Source organism: Vipera berus, assembly GCF_964194415.1.
Source record: "Vipera berus genome assembly, chromosome: 2".
Classification (NCBI taxonomy): Eukaryota; Metazoa; Chordata; class Lepidosauria; order Squamata; family Viperidae; genus Vipera; species Vipera berus.
Window position 1 is genome coordinate 71,248,834 of NC_138203.1, and position 17,683 is coordinate 71,266,516.

Here is a 17,683-nt window from a genome sequence, read left to right on the forward strand (position 1 = left end):
TTCAGAATATGGCTGCCAAGGTTAACAGCAGAAACAACATTCTGCAAAAACTATGCGGAACAACTTGGGGAGCTTCAGCTCCAACTCTTCGATGTGCAGCCCTTGGGCTTTGCTACTCTGTAGCGGAATACTGCGCACCTGTATGGATAAACAGCTCACATACAAGACTTGTTGATGTTCAACTCAACCATACGATGAGATTAATTACTGGGTGCATAAAATCTACACCTATTCACTGGCTACCAGTTCTTAGCCACATACTTCCCCCGCACTTACGACGACAAGAAGCTCTCATTCGGGAGTATAGTAAGATCCTGCTAAACTCCTCTCTACCCATTCATACCTATACCTCTGATCTCTTAAGATGTCGATTAAAGTCAAGAAATCCACCACTGCTCACAGCGCTTAAGCTGCTGGCCGAACATCAGAGCACTATACAAAAGTGGATGGAAGCATGGAGTAGCTATACCTCCCAAGATATTTCTGAGCATATTAATCCTAATAGTATACCTCCAGGATTTAATCTACCCCGACACATATGGGTGACATACAATAGAATTAGAACGACTCATGGGGTGTGTGCCGATTCTCTGTATAAATGGGGAAAGACACCTTCAGCACAATGTGATTGCGGGGCTCCCCGACAGACTATCCAACATATAGTGAGGGAATGCACTAATAGAAGATACCCAGGAGATTTTAAGGACTTCCTCTGCGTAACAACAGCAGCTACTGACTGGATCTCCAAACTCGACATTAAACTCTGAAATGTTATTTCTGTTTTCCTCTTAGGTTTTATAATTGCTTCTTTTTAAAAAAAAATTGTTTTAACTGTTCTAACTTGTAAATATGAAGTGCTTTTAATTCTGTGTGTGACCAGCCATACGCTAAATAAATAAATGCAGGTTTATTGCTGTATCGCCAGAAGGCTACAATGTCCAGAAGGTTTTTTGCCATGTTTTACAACTGATCTCCTGTTACCGTTGTTTGTCAAAAAGGTTTTTTTGCCAAAACACAGGGAAAATTTATGCAGGCAAACTGATTGACTGGTTAGATGATTATATGCCATAATCATTGCTGACTATTAACAGCCATGCAGATGCTCCATGATGCTGCCTTTAACCTGATCTTTCTGATCTTCCAGTGCTGCACTCCTCACCACTGTAAGTGAGCCCACCTGCCTTGCATATAGAGTAATACTTGCAAATAAATGAAGTGGAGGGGGGAGAGGATACTAGTAAGCATTTTTATTTTGTAGGGAGGAGGGAAGTGAATGGGTTTTTCTTAACTCAGTACTTGAAATACTAAGGCAGAACACATGTGGACAAGCTCAAGGGAACTTCAAATAATGTGTAACTTGGAAATAACTAGAAGCACTGTGTTGTGAACCTGGATTTATAATACCATACAGATAGTCCTCAGTTAATGACCATAATCAGGATTTCTGCTGCTAAGCAATATGGTGGTAAAATGTGATATCATGTGACCCTAACCCTAGGATTTTTAATGGCAGTTCCAGTTGCAGTCATTAGGCATGATGTCACAAAATCATCATTTGAGACTTTCTCCCGGCTTTCCCATTGACTTTGCTTATCAGAAATAGGCAGTGAAGGTTACAAATGGCAATCATATAACCGCAAGACGTTGTGACCATTGTAATGGTGAACCATTTGCCAAAATTCCACATTGTGATGATTTGAATGTGGGAATGCTGGAACAGCTGCAGTTTTGAGTCCTGGCTGTAAGTCTCCTTACAACATGGGTGTCAAACTCGCAACATCACATGACACGACATATTGCGACTTTTCCCCCATTGCCGGCAATGGGGTGGGCGCGGTTTTGGTGTGACGCCTCTGGCCCACAGGACGGCAGTTTGACACCCCTGCCTTACAATATCCAGCACTGTTACAATTCTTAATGGTTGCTGAACAAATGATTGTTAACTGAAACCTACCTGTAAATATATTTTAATGAGCGTATGCTCCTATGAAAATCATCTAGTTCTGAAAATGATAAAGTAACTGAAATAACTTAGATATTTTAAGGGCCTGAAGAACTGATAGACTTCAGTGAGAATTTTATGCATTTATTTGTACAATTTATCTATTAAATGGAATTAAAAAATAAAAAAAAATATTACCTCAATCCGAATGGATTTAAGGCATTTTCAGATTAATACATAAAATAAGTAATACAAACACTTTAATGAATAAACCCAGTACAGCATATATCAGTAAGTAAATCAAAAGAGCCGCATGTCCTTTTCTTTCTTTTTCCCTATTTAAACAGTGGCATTTTCCTGGCCAGAGGTGCTTTGGGTCAAAACTGTACACCCTGCAAGTTGATCTTTCCCCACCTTTCTATTTCCATTTCTCCTCCTGGTTCCCTCTTTCTGCCCTCTTGACTTCCTACCCTCTAATTCCCCACAGAAGATAAACTCTTTAACGAAGAAATTCTAAAGGCAAACCACATGGTCCCTGAATTTAAGGCTTCCATGCTGCTGCATCCTGGCCCTGTGCTAGGAAATCCTAGCAACACCACTGCTGCTAAACCCAGCCTTCCTGCTGCTTTCCAGAAAGACAGAATTGATGGTTGCTACGTGCTGCTTCCTCTTCTTACCCTCTCTGAGCAGCACAGCAGGAAATATTTTATGCACTAGGTGCAATCCTTATTACTATAGCTGTCCAAAGAGAGATTGCAATGGAATAAATGGATGCACTGCTAAGGGAAGGCAGAGAAAGAGCCGAAAGAGGGACCTCCTTACCCTTTCTAGGCCACACTAGGCTCTCAGCATCTCCTTCTGTGGCTTCTGTAGATAATAAACAAAAAAGGGCAAAGGTGCTTCTTTGGCTTGTACACTTCCCTGCTATAATTGTTGAGGGAGCAAGGAACCAAATCTTGTATTATTGACTGTTTATTGTTTGCCTTATTCACTCAATCAACTTGTTTATTTATATTTTTATTACTAAATGTGTATGCCACCTATCTTGCCAAAGGGAACTATATCCTGCCCTTATTGTTTTTTATAAGTAGAAGTAGTCTTCAACTTACGACCACAATTGAGCCCAAAATTTCTGTTGCTAAATAAAACATTTGTTAAGTGAATTTGCCTCATTTTACAACATTTCTTGCCATAGTTGTTAAGTAAATCACTGCAGTTGTTAAGTTAGTAACATGTTGTTAAGTGAATCTGGCTTCCCCATTGACTTTGACCTGCCAGAAGATCACAAAAGGCATTCACATGACCCTGGGACACAGCAGCTGTCATAAATATGAGCCAGTTGCTAAGCATCTGAATGTTGATCAAGTGACCATGGTGATGCTGCAATGGTTGTGTGAAAAACAGGCACAAGTCACTTTTTCCAGTGCCGTTGTAAACTTTGAACGGTCACTAAATGAACTGTTGTAGATCGAGGATTATCTGTAACTCAAGGCAGCGGACATACCTAATATTCTTTCCTCCTCCTATTTTTCCCCACAACAAAATTGTGAGGTTCTTGGGTTGAGAGAGAATGACTGGCCCTAAGACATCTAGCTGGTTTTCAAGGGTTCCTGAGCACTCAATGAAACCTGTTATTTTTGTTTTTCTTAAAAAACACTACCAACAACACAGACTATGCCTGTCAAAGGAGGATTAAACACGCCTGGAGGGCACAAGGCTTCTGTGCAAAGCTGTATCTGCCCTATTGCTATTTCCACTCTGTTTCCAGGATAGAAAAGGAAAAGATAGAAGCTAGAAGAAGGAGAGAGGGCGGAGGGAGGGAGGGAGTGGGAGAGGGAGAGAGAGAGAGAGGGGGAGGGAAAGGGGGAGGGGTGGGGGGAGAGAGAGATTTACAAGTATCAAGCACCAGACCCGAATATTGTAGAAAAAATATGAGCTGTCCGTTGTCTTAACTGTGGCTCTATTTGGAAAGAGAGCCAAAAACAACTTACAGCCAGTATTTTCCAAGCTACAGCAAATCCAAAGCAATTTAAGAAAAGCTGGCTTAAGCAAAGGAAAGCCTTCTATTTTCTTTTGTCTCCTGACTTTGAAGAGTGGAAATGAAATCAAGATTTCAAGAATTAGGCAGATGTATCCTTTCCCTTTAGAAAATGACAGTAAGTTTTCCTCTTTGAGAGATGGGCAGTTCAGAAATGTGAAAAATAAATTTTATTGTTTTTTTACTTATTTCCAATATAGTACTATAAAATTTAAATAAATTGTTTGGAGTTTTATTTTGATCTATCAGTTAAATTTATTAAGCATGATATTTTTATTTCCTGCCCAACTCTAACTCTTTGCTTTATTTGAAAGGGGATATTTATTGCACATATAAATTTATCATTTTATGGGCTTTGAATATTGCAAATTGTGAAGATCTCTAGCTTATGATACCAGCTTCACTGCACACCCTGATTTTCTTCAAAGGATCCATTTTGGTAACAAAATACACATTCAAGACCAGGGGTGTCAAACTCCTGACCCACAGGCCGGATGCGTCACAACAAAACTGTGCCCACCGCATTGCCGGCAATGGGAAAAAGTTCCGATACGTCACACAACATCACATGACATCACGAGTTTGACATGTCTGTTCAAGACCATCTTTCCTTGCTGTATGGAAATAGATTAATGGAGAAGAAAATCAGAATATTGTATAGGCCTGATGCCAGAGTTAAAAAAAAATACCTGAGCCCTTTGTTTTAGTGTTACAAATGTTTTGCATTATTTTCTATTCTATTAACTTCTTGAATTAGATACAAGTGTTCGCTGATTTATATCATATCTTTCTTCCAGTGAGACTTAACTTACCTTTTAGAATGTGGTCCAAATACTATAAGAATATCAGGATAGCAACATTCAACAGAGCCAATTTGCTGTAATGGTTAAGGTATCACCGTACCAGGCTAGAAACCAGGAGACTGCGAGTTTTAGTCCTGCCTTTGGCATAGAAGCCAACTGGGTTACCTTGAATCAATCTCTCTCAGTGCAATCCACCTCAGAGGGTTGCTGTTGTAGAGAAAATAAGAGGAAGAATACTATGCATGTTTGCCATCTTGAGTTATTTCATGGGGGAAAAACAGTAATAAAGGCGGAATAAAAAATAATACATAGAACTGCAAATTTGCAAATAAAAGCAGTTCTATAATCTAAATAAACTTCCATTGAGAACAGCAGCAAAAAAAGTCAAGATGCCTGCTCATTCACAGGAAATACCAGGGTCTGGCACCAGGCTACTCCTGTGTACAAAGCATATTTTGCACTACAGAGCTACAACAGCACAATAGGTAGTCCTTGAATTACAACCACAAGTGAGCCCCAAATTTCTGTTGCAAAGTTAAGATTGTTGTCAAGTGAATTTTGCCTCATTTTATGACTCTTCTTGCCATAGTTGTTAAGTGAATCACTGCAGTTGTTAAGTTAGTAACATAATGTTAAATGAATCTGGCTTCCCCATTTGACTTTGCTTCTCAGAAAGTCACAAAAGGTGATTGCATGACCCTGGGACAGTGCAACCTTCATAAATATGAATCAGTTGCCAAGCATATGAATTTTTTTTAATTCCATTTATATCCCGCCCTTCTCCGAAGACTCAGGGCTGCAATGGTTGTGTGAAAAAATGATGTCATTTTTTCCGGTCATTAAACAAACGGCTGTAAATTGAAGACTACCCGTAACCTTAATGTAACACTCGAAGTGGGCTCTGCACATTTTCAGAGAAACTCGTTACTTCAGACCTATTGAGACTTGCAACACAAAAGCGACAATTAAGACCCGAAGACAATTTCAACACCCCGAAGAGAGGTCGGCGGGTCGGAGAGGTTTTCCCTCTCGCGGGCAAAAATGCCACCTCCGCAGCCTGGGGACAAGGCTCCTCCGTTTCCGTGGCGCCGGTCTAAGCGAAGCGCGCGTCGGCCGAGCTGCGGGCCTGGTCGCCACACCGGAGTCACGGGGGGGGGGTCCCTCGGAGGCGGGCGGAAGGAGGCGCGGGAGGCGGGGGCAGAAAGAGGCGCTGTCGCGGATGGCTGCCGGGCTAAGCCGAGGAGGAGCGAGAAGAGGCGGAGGAAGATGGTGGAGCGGGAGGCCGGACTAGCGGCTAAAGGGAAAGCGGCTTCCCAGGTTTCCTGCCCGCCACTGCGTTGCTGCCGCCGCCGCCGCCGCCGCCGCTCCCGCCATCCGCATCCCAGCCAGAGCCGCTACGGCTGCTGTGCGTGGCGCGTGGCTTTGGCGCAAAGGCGCGGAGAGGAAGGTAGGGTAAAGGCGGAGGCTCTCTGTCTGCGTGGGGGATGGGGCGGGATGCCCGGGGCTCCTTGCAGCCGAGGAAGCCGAAAAATCGCCCCGCAAGGTTCGCCGAAGCCGGCTGCCGAGCGCGAGGGGCGGAAAGCTCGCCCGGATCCGCCGCGACTTCTCGAGCAAGCGGGCCTGGCTGGGCGGAGGAGGTGCGCACGCCACATTGCGTGTCATCTAACCTGTGTGAACGGGGGAGAGTCGCTTTCCACAAAATCTCCCCCTCCCTCTCCCGTTCGCTTCCTCTGTGGAGCCACAGGCTCGCTCTTCCCCTCCTTCCCAACTTGATGCGACAGAGAAAGGGGGGGATAGAGGACGGGGCGGCCGCCAGATTCAACAGCCGGGCAGTCCCGGGCGAGCGCTTGGAACTTGTGAGGGAGGCGGCGGCGGCGGCGATGAGACGTTGTGACTCGCTTTGGGGTGAGAGGAGGAAGGCGAGAGCTGCGGGGAGTCGTGCCTCGGATGGCGATGTGAGGCAAGGCGAGGGGCGACTTCGCCTGCCTGCGGTCGAAAACCGAGGCGGTGAATGGCGCGTGTGTTTATTCGGAAAGGTGGTCGAGACGAAGCTCGCTCTGTGGGTGGAAGGTGCCCGCGGTTGCTTGGATTTCTACGTGTAGGGAGAGATGTGGGATTTCTACGTGTAGGGAGAGATGTGGGATTTCTACGTGTAGGGAGAGATGTGGGATTTCTACGTGTTGGGAGAGATGTGGGGAGTGGCTAATCGCAACAGGGTACTACTACACATGGCAAATGGGGAGGAGGTCCTGAGGGGTATTTTTTTTTCTGAAGGGGGCGCTGCTGGTTCTCTTTCTTGATCTCCTGCTTCCTGGAGGACCACCTTCCTCCTCCTCCTCCTCCTCCTCCTCGTGCCATCTGCTTGGGATCTTGATCGTATTTACCACTATCGACATGCTGACTTGCAGAGAGTGTACCTGCTGACATTTGCCACTTCAGGGGACAGAAAGTGCCTTGGCCTACCCTCTTTCTTAAAAACAGCATCTAAACATATCATGGTGCAGCCCAGTACTGCTTTTTTATTCGGTGTTATGCTGATACTGTTATATTTTTTAACCTATTTCTTTTGGTGGTGGCTGTGACTGTGTGCTTGGCCATTTATTTTACTGCTGAGGTGATAAGTGAAGTACCAGAGAAGTAACTAGCTCTCATTTTTCTCCAAGGCTTATTGAGAAGATGAATTTAGTACTCTTTCTCCAGTGAAAGTTAAGATTTTGAAAGTGTCTGGAAAGCTTATGAGCTTCAACATATTGCAAAGAATTAACAAAAAGCTTAGCTTAACCCTTTCCTCTACTGATCTTAAAAATTAGGTATAAATAAATTCAAAGGAGTACATCAGTTAAATAGCATAAATCTCTAACCTTGAAGGATGCTCCTCATTATTGAGATAATATATATGTGCTTATCCATCAGTAGGCTTTTGGACAATTTTTTTTGTTTATATATTTCATAAACTCTTGTAATGGCAACTATACGCAGTCTTTTTTGTGGAACCTTAATATTCTCCTGCACTGCTATGAAAATGAGATTATTTTTCCTCAATGTTTGTACCTTTTGCTGTTCACCTTATAAAGGCATATATGCCTCACTGTCTTGTTTATCTGAGATTGAGAAATTGAAAAAGGATACTAAACATATTTTAGTGGTGTGATTTTATCCTTTTGATATCAATCCAGATTTGTATGACGTGCTTGCTTCTTCATTCCACAACATAGTAACATGGAGCTGAAACACTACATATGCTTTCCTGGGACTAAACCCCATTAGACACAGCACTGCTTATTTTTAAATAAAAATGTATAGACCTGTGCTGGGTAGCTGCAGTCTTAATCACATCTACTTGCTGTATGTTCTGGTAAATGCAGGAATTATTTTTGAATAAATGTGCATAAGGATAAAGGTACAGTTAGATCCTGTGGATTATTTTATTTTATTATGACTGACCTTATTTGAGGTTTGTAGTCTTATTCAAGGTTTGATTTTATTTTAATCTTAAGGTATGTTTTATGGTAGGTTTGTGATTAGTGTATTACAACTCTTTATCACAACTGTTTTAAAAGAGTTATCAGACAATGGTGTCCTGAAAATGAATACGTACAACAGTATTTACTATTTTATTTTGTTTGTTCATATTTGCATATGCTTCTCTCATTCGACATATCAGAATTTAGATATTTTGTGAATTACTAGACCAGCGTTCTTCAGCTGATGCTCTCCAGGTATGTTGGAGCAAGTCCTATAATTCTCCAGCTGCTATGACCAATCCAGAGGTCACAGAATTAAAGAAGGCAAGAGAAAGCAGTTAGCAAGCTTATTAGCTTATTTTGTCCTGCTTGAGCTTGCCTTCACTAGCTGAACAACTTACAGAAATCCAGCAAATTAAAGTCTTTGTGAAAATGCCATGTTTGAGAGAGCTTCACCTACTTTGTTTCTGTTGATAGCCATTAAATATTTAGTAATTTTGCTGAGAAAAAAAACAGACAATTTTTAAAAAAAATAAATTGTCTTTCTTAAATATATGGAAAAAAGAAAAATAGAAGAAATAACAAGAACATTGCCTTGCAAATAAGAAATCATTAACCTAGTTTTAAAACACATAATTAAACCCTGTCTATACAAAATAATATTGCTCAATCTTTCCATTGTCAATAGAGAGCCAACTGATAAATAGAAAGCAAATACCTATTAGTAATCCAAGATCGAAAATTTGGAGTTGTGCTCTTTTCAACATTAAAGAGTGATATTTTTTCTCTCTTCCCTATGGCTAGTGTCCTTCATTGTTCATGTAATTCTTCCAAATTTGGGGTGTATAATTCCAAGGTATATTCACATCTTAGTAAATTGATTTTAACATAATACTTACAAAATTTAATATTTCAAACCAAACCCAGACAATATTTTCTTCATTAACAGTTTTCATAGCCCTTCAAAAACAAAAGCCCTGTGAACACATTAAAATGTTAAAAGCAGCAATAATAATAACTCATATTGTAAGAATATAAAACAACTACTACACAAGTCTATTAGTAAGAAATTAAATAATAAATAAACCCTTCCCCAAGGTGAATTAAGTTTACCTAGGGTTGAAGGCTTGGTGAAATAAAATTGCTCTTACAGATCTAGAAAGTATGAGGGAAGAAGCTTTACGGACCTCTGGGGATAAAAGTGTGGGGGCCATCACAGAAGAAGACCTGTCATCCTGTCCATATTATTCTCACTTCAGCTGCAGACAGAACTCTTAATGGGTGTTGCCAAGTTATTTTCACCAGTGAGCAGTTCTGACAAGGCAGTGCCTGGTTTAAGCTGGGGTAACACCGTACAGAACTTTAGAGATTGCTTCCAGCAGTTCAGGATTGTTCTGGAAGCTCATTAATAGTTACAATAGTGACTTCAGAAGAAGCGATACTATGCAATGGCTGGACTAACCAGCTAACAATCACACTGTTGCATTCTGAATTGCAGGCAGTTCTCGATTTACAGCCATTTGTTTTAATGACCATTTGAAGTTACAACAGCAGTGAAAAAAGGGGTTTACTTGCACCATCACAGTAACCCTGAATTTCAGGATCAGAATTTGGGCACTTGGCAACCAGCATATATTTACGACGGTTGCAGTATCCCAGGATCAAATGATCACCATTTTTGACCTTCCCACGGATCTTCTGCCAAGCAAAGGCAATGGGAGAAGCCAGATTTGCTTAACAACTGCATGATTCATTGTGATGGTTTGTTGAACAACTTTGGCAAAAAAGGTTGTAGAATTTGGCACAATTCACTAAACAACTGCATTACTTATCAATGAAAGTTCTAGTTCTAAGTGCTGTCATAAATCAAGAACTATTTGTAGTTACAGTTTCCAGATTGTCTTGAAAGGTTGCCCCTTTTCTATACCCCGCACTCTTAGATATATTCTCACACCCCTTACAAAAGTTCAAAATAACAGCAACAAATTATGCATATACACTATAATTTTGAAAACTCAAGTTTTCGCACTGCCTGGAATATCATCTCACACCCCCGTTTGGGAACCCCTTATTTAAGAAGATCTCCAAATTATGTATTAACTCTTAAGGGGACCATGCCTCCTCCTAGCACTTAGATGCCTGTTGATGTACGGTAATTCAGTGGTTGAATATGAGTTTATTTTGCTCCATGCAGAGCCTGATAGCACAAGTCCATATAATACAAGAAAGTGTCCCTTTGCACTTTAATGTAATAAAGTTAATAATATATTTTAACCGTACTCTGAGGTATCCAGTGAATATGAAAAAATAACTTGTTGAATTAGTTTCTTCCTAACATAAGAAACATACTTTGTATTCAAGCTTTCAGTTAATAATTGCTCAGTGAACAGTTTAAATTCATCTGATTTGCATGATACACTATATCAGAGGTCCCTAACCTTTTGGGCACCAGGGACCGGTTCCATGGAGAGAGGTTTTTCCATGGACCGGAGAGTGTGTGGTTTTGTATGCTGTCTGCATCCCACGGATGGGGCTTTGCTTGTTTGTGCGGACCGGTTGCTGGCATGCTGCGGTCCGGTCCCGGTCCACAGACTGGAGGTTGGGGACCCCTGCATTATATCATATTGTTACTGCATTAGGATGTCAGTGGAATTGAGGTAATGAATGAAATTGTGTTTATGACAATTTGCAGCCTGGGTTGGGCTTATTTGGTCCAGTGATGGCATCAGTAACCTCATCATGTGAAGCTAGGTAGCTCTTGGTTAAGCAATCATATCTACCCCTTCAACAGCCCCCCTCCAAACACAAACACACACACACACACACACACACACACACTTTTGGAGTTGGGAAAGAGATAAACTACAGTGGCTCTGATCTGTTAGTCTCTCTGTCTATGTCTCTCATTTTATTAACAAGAAGAAAACTATGGTTACTGGGAAAAAAATGTTCTACCAGCTGGGGAGAAAGGGAAACTGGAAAATCAAAGCTGGAACCACTATGTTGTGACTTCCATGGTACCCATTATGGTACTTTTTAAAATACATATATCTTATTATGCACTAACATTCCCATTTTATCGAGTAAAGTGCTGCAAGTTATATTTATTGCTATAAATTGTTACAGTTATAAATTGATAAAACATTAACATCACTATTATGGTAGCTATAAAATAGCTGTATATAGGTTGCAATATTTCAGTTAAAATTGAACATAAAGTCTGAAATTCAAATGGCTGCTAAATAAGAATAATGGAACTCCATACAGTATGTGTCCTGTAATTCACAGAGGCATAGTACTATTCTAGCTTGCAGCTACATTTTTTTTTAGCCCTAATGGATTTGGCTTAATTTAAGAGTAATGTCTTTTGACTGTTGTTTTGCCTTCTGTCAAATGCAAAGCTAGCATTTTAGAGAAGTAGTGAAAGAAACATATTTGTAGGTTGACTGGTTGAATATAAACTGAAAAGATTGCCAGGAGGAGGCAAGTCTTCCTTGAGAAACAGGCACATTTTTCTCATATTGCCTATCGTATTGTCCATTTTTTCTATCAGTAATATTGCTGCAATGCAGGTTTTAGTATCTATTGACTCTGATCTCTAGATTGTGGGTGCACCGACCCATAAGCCTAAGCATTCATAATAGGCAAAAATCATTTGACAATTATGTATTTAGTTATTTACTTACAATCCTTACGTACGACGAAGGGTTGTAGTGAACCCATCCAAAAGAAATTATTTTATTATCTACCTTTGTTAATCAAACGATAAGAGAAATAAGCACTTATTTAAGAGCCATAGTGGTGCAGTGGTTAGAATGTACTATTGCCGGCTAACTCACTGCTCACTCCAGGAGTTCAATTCTGAGCAGCTCAAGGTTGACTCAGCCTTCAATCCTTCCGAGGTTGGTAAAATGAGGACCCACATTGTTGGGGGCAATAGGCTGACTCTGTAATGCTAGAGAGGGCTGTAAAGCACTGTGAAGCAGTATATAAGTCTTAAGTGCTATTGCTATTAAGAGGTAAGGTGAACTTAATTAGCTCAGGATTCTGCCTATGGGATAACTGAGAGGAATAGGGGAAAAAAGGATCTGACATATAGGTGACTAGTGGCTTCTTACATTTCTACTTTGTGAACACTGACCATAATAAGTTCCTCTGTGGAAAAATATATATTTTTATGGTCATCTTTGAATAATTGGCTTTAACTTAGTTTGGCTTTTTTTAAAAAAAACCTTCCTGAGATGGACCTAAGTAGAAATGTAACTTTTTTGGTTGGGGATTTCTAAATCAGCAATTTTAAATCCTACTACAGATAATTTGCAAATTTATTATAGCTGTCTTTAACCTGTGAGTTGCCTTTTCTTGGAGCTGAGTCAGGTTTGTTTCGTTTATTCTTTATTTACTTATTGGATTCATACTCACCAGAATCAATCAACTCTTGGCAGCTTACAGTGAATATAGCAAAATGACAATTTAAACATCTCCATGTAGTGCCAACCTAAATGACAATAAATAAAAGAGAATGAAATAATAAAAATAGTGCAATAAATTAAGTCAACAAATCATGAAAATGCTCTTTGGAATAATTCAGTTTTTAATAGCTTCTTAAAGACCAGTAGAGAGGAGGTGAGTCTAATTTTCAGTGGGATGCCAATTCCAACTCCAAAGCAAGGATGCCCCTATTGCCATGCTGCCTGGCTTTGGTGGTTATTCCTTCCTGGAAGTATGGAACCAGTAGCCTCTATTCCCTCCATGCAGGTACGTTCATAATTGAACCCCAGATTTTTGTTGCTAAGTGAACTGTGTAGAACAGGGGTGTCAAACTGCCGGCCTGCGGGCCGGACACGTCACAAAGAAACCACACCCACCCCATTGCCGGCAATGGGAAAAAAGTTCTGATACGTCACGTGACGTCGCGAGTTTGACATGTCTAGTATAGAACATTGCAGGAACTGTTAGGCAATGTAATGCTGGAACTCTATAATGAACTCCTCTCTGAAGCTAAGATACCAGATTTGTGGTCGGAAGCACTTATTACCCTGATACAAAAGGAAGAAACGGAAATACAGAAAATAAAGAACTGTAGACTGATTTCATTGCTGAATGTGGACTATAAAATATTCGCATCAATCATGGCCGAAAGGCTTAAAAAGTTCCTAAACGAATTTATACATATGGATCAAAATGGGTTCCTGCCCAAAAGACAGATTAGAGACAATATGCGAATTATATTAAACACATTAGAATATTATGAAACATCCCGAAAAACAGATGGCATTGATGTTTTTGGATGTGCAGAAAGCATTCGACAATGTGAATTGGTAATTCATTATAAGACAACTACAGATTATGGATTTTGGGGAGAAATTTATAAATGTAATTAAAGCAATTTACAATAAGCAAATAGCCAAAATAATGATTAATGGAGATATGACTGAAAAGATTAACATTATGAAGGGAACAAGGCAGGGATGCCCTTTATCCCCATTATTGTTTGTATTGACACTAGACATACTAAATAGAACTATAAGACAGAATAAGGATATAAAAGGTATGAAAGTTAAGAGAGAAGAATATAAGCTACAAGCTTTTGCAGATGATTTAGTATTTATCTTGGAGGAGCCACTAGAGACAGGACCTGTATTAATAGAACAAATAGAAAAATATGGTGAGGTAGGTTTGAAGATTAATAAAGATAAAACAAAAATATTAGTGAAAAATATTACTGAAAAACAAAAACAAAAGAATTGATGGAAAGTTAGAGATACAGATTGTAAAGAAGGTAAAATATCTGGGGATTCACCTGACAGCAAGATGTACAACAATTAAAGAAGATAACTATTACAAATTGAAAACACAAATCGAAGTAGATTTGGATTAATGGAAAAAGGTACAACTCATTAATGGGCAGGATTGCAATAATCAAAATGAATATATTACCACGATTGTTATTTCTGTTTTCAACAATACCAATAAGATTGGAAAAGAAATATTTTGAGGGGCTAAATAAAATAATTTTGAAATATATTTGGCAGGGGAAAAAGGCAAGGATTAATTTTAAAATGTTACAGGATTCAAGACTCACGAGGTGGCTTTAGCTTACCTAATTGGAAATTATATTACCAGGCTGCAGTAATGTCATGGATGGGAGAATGGATTTTACTGAGGAATACTAGATTATTGACATTAGAGGGACATGATTTACAGTTTGGATGGCATGCGCTCATATGGTATGGGAAAAATAGAATACACAGCTATTTCCATAGACATCATATCAGGAGTTCTTTACTGATGGTTTGGGAGAAAATAAAGAGGAAGAATTACTTGAGGATTCCAGATTGGCTGTCAATGATGGAAGCGTTAATACACTCCAATATATTTAACATGGGAAACATTATAAGATATAAAGACCTACTAACAGACACGGGGAAGCTGAAAACCAAACAACAATTAGAGGAACAAGAAATAAAGATGGATTGGTACATGAGAACACAAATACAATCTAGATATGAAAAAGATGCTAAAATAGATGGTTTTAATTTGGGGAGAACAGTTAGATGAAATATGGGAACTGAAGAAAAATGGATTAAAAAATGTATAGCTACTTTATAGGGAATTAGAGGAGGAGCAAGTTAAGGAGTCAATGATAAAATGGTCAAGAAATTTTGGATATACGATTGAATTAGATAGATGGCAGCAATTGTGGGAAAGAAACTATAAACTGACAATGGCAACAGCGTATAAAGAAAATATGTACAAGATGTTCTACAGATAGCATATGTCTCCAGAGAGACTAGCTAAAATGTTTAAGGACAGATCAATGAAATGTTGGAAATGCAATCAAATACCAGGCTCTTTCTGTCATATGTGTTGGACGTGTGCAGAAGCTAAAACCTATTGGAACATAATCAAATCGTGGATAGAAAAGATAATACAACAATGTATAGAATTAAGACCAGAAATATTCCTGTTGGGTATTTTACCAGAGAAATATAGTAAAGAGAACACATATTTGATTATTCATATAACCACTGCAGCTAGGATTGTGTTTGCACAAAACTGGAAGGCACTGAAAGCTCCTCCAGAAGAAGAGGTGATCAGGAAAATAATGGAATGTGCGGAAATGAATAGATTAACAATGATAATTAAAGATAAGACAGAGTCAGAGTATTATGAAATTTGGGGAAAATTTTATGGGTGAAAAAGAGAATATGCTTAAAAGACAGCTAACACTAATTTAGATGGAAGAAAAATGAGGAGATAAGGATATTATCATACCTAATATAGACATTGAAAATCCAAGGAGAGGAGCTGCTCGGACATCACCCCTGAATTGTATCGGAAGAGGAATGGGAGGGAAGAAAGGAGAGGGAAGAGAGGAGAGGAGGGGGAAGGAAATAGGAAGGTTGGAGGGAAAGAGGAGGAAAAGTGGGGAGAAACGGGAGGGGAGTGGTAAGGGAAAGAGGAGAGGAGAGGAAGAAGAGGGAAGTAGGAAAGAAAGAAAGGGAGAAAGAAAGTAGAGAAGAGGGAAGAAAGAGAAGGAGGGTGGATACAGTGAAAAGGGAAATGGATGAGCAGCACCCAAACTTAAAGGTAAAGGTAAAGGTTTCCCCGCACATGTGTGCTAGTCGTTTCCGACTCTAGGGGCCGGTGCTCATCTCCGTTTCAAAGCCGAAGAGCCAGCGCTTATTCGAGGACGTCTCCGTGGTCATGTGGCCGGCATGACTAGACGCCAAAGGCGCACGGAACGCTGTTACCTTCCCACCGTAGTGGTCCCTATTTTTCTACTTGCATTTTTATGTGGTTTCGAACTGCTAGGTTGGCAGAAGACCCAAACTTACGTGTATATATTTATGTATGGCGATATATTTGTTGACGTGTGTGTGTGTGTGTGTGTGTGTGTGTGTGTGTATAGTGAGTTTTGCCCCATTTTACAACCTTTCTTGCCATGATGGTTAAGTGAATCTGCAATTGTTAAGTTAGTAACACGGTTGATAAGGTCGCGAAAGGTGATCATCAAATGACCCTGGGACACTGCAATCATCATAAATATGAGTCAGTTGCCAAGCGTTTGAATTTTAATCACGTGACTATGGGGATGCTGCAATGGTCATAAATGTGAAAAATGATTATAAGTCACTTTTCTCAGTTCTGTTGTAACTTCGAACAGTCATTAAAAGTATCGTTGTGAGCCGAGAACTATGTGTATCTAATAATAGAACCAGTATAAATGGAATTAGGCACTTCTGTAGATGCCCAGGTGCCAAGTCATGGAGGGCTTTAGCATCTTAAATTATGCTTTGAAATTTATTAGTAAATAATACAGGGTTCCATAAAAGAAAGTACATCTGGCAGTTCAGTCCTGATAAAGTGGAAAGTGTGAGGGGAAAAAAAATCAAAGTAACCCTGCCTTGATTTTGTTTGGTAAAGAGACTCTCTAAGAAGCTTTCAAGATTCTGTTATGCTACTCTACAGTAATTAAGGACATCCCTAGAATCCCTGCTGTTGTTTCCAAAGGGTTCAGATGTGCTCTATATGTTGAACCCCAAAACAGGTGTAGCAGAAAAATCAATGCCACAAGTTGACGCTGCCCCTGCTCTAAACAGAAGAGGTGTGCATTTGCCAAGTAATGTTGAAGAGCCCATTAGAATTTGCCTAAAATTGAACTACCAATGGAGGTACTACACTATTCATGTCAATTGTCTCCAACCCCTGGGCACCTAAACATACTGTAGATAGATCATTCTTCATCACTGATACTTCCAGTCTTGTAAAGGGATAGCTGCACACATAACAAGTAGTGCTTAATTTAGAACAATTCATTTAGTGACCGTTCAAAGTTACAAAGGCATTGGAAACATGACTTGTTACCGTTTTTCACACTTACGACCCTTGCAGCGTCTCCGTGTCCACATGATCAAAATTTATAGCTTGGCAACTGACTCATATTTATGACGGTTGCAGTGCCCCAGGATGATGTGATCCCACTTTTGCAACTTTCTGACAAGCAAAGTCAATGAGGAAACCAGATTCCCTTAATAAATTGTGTTATTAACTTAACAACTGCAGTGATTCACTTAACAACTGTGGCAAGAAAGGTAGTAAAATGGGGCAAAACTCACTTAAATGTTTCACTTAGCAACAAAGTTTGGGCTCAATTGTGTTCGTATGTTGAGGACTCCCTGTATTATGTTCCAAGTGGTTGAAAAGCAAAAGCACAAAAAACATTGGGGGCAGGAGCAGTCTATCACAGATATACAAACAGAATTCAGGTCAGAATCATACATTTTATTTTCTTCTATTTCAATTTCTTGAACTGCACACATATAAAAAACTTATAGGCCCTCCAAACTTATAGGCCCTCAGAGCTGATATTATATATTCTCTCTAGAAGTGGATCCATTAGGCAATTCCAGGAATTCTGGGAGTTGAAGTC

General features: G+C 39.9%; 1 protein-coding gene across 1 annotated transcript in view; it reads left to right on the forward strand.

Moving 5' to 3' along the window:
- The first annotated feature begins 6,040 nt into the window (after positions 1 to 6,040).
- Positions 6,041 to 17,683, forward strand: part of APBA1 (amyloid beta precursor protein binding family A member 1) — an 81,113-nt gene continuing 69,470 nt past the window's right edge. Inside the window, exon 1 of the mRNA XM_081320574.1 lies at positions 6,041 to 6,230. The gene's annotated coding sequence lies outside the window, so the exon portion shown is untranslated. The remainder of the gene's footprint in view (positions 6,231 to 17,683) is intronic.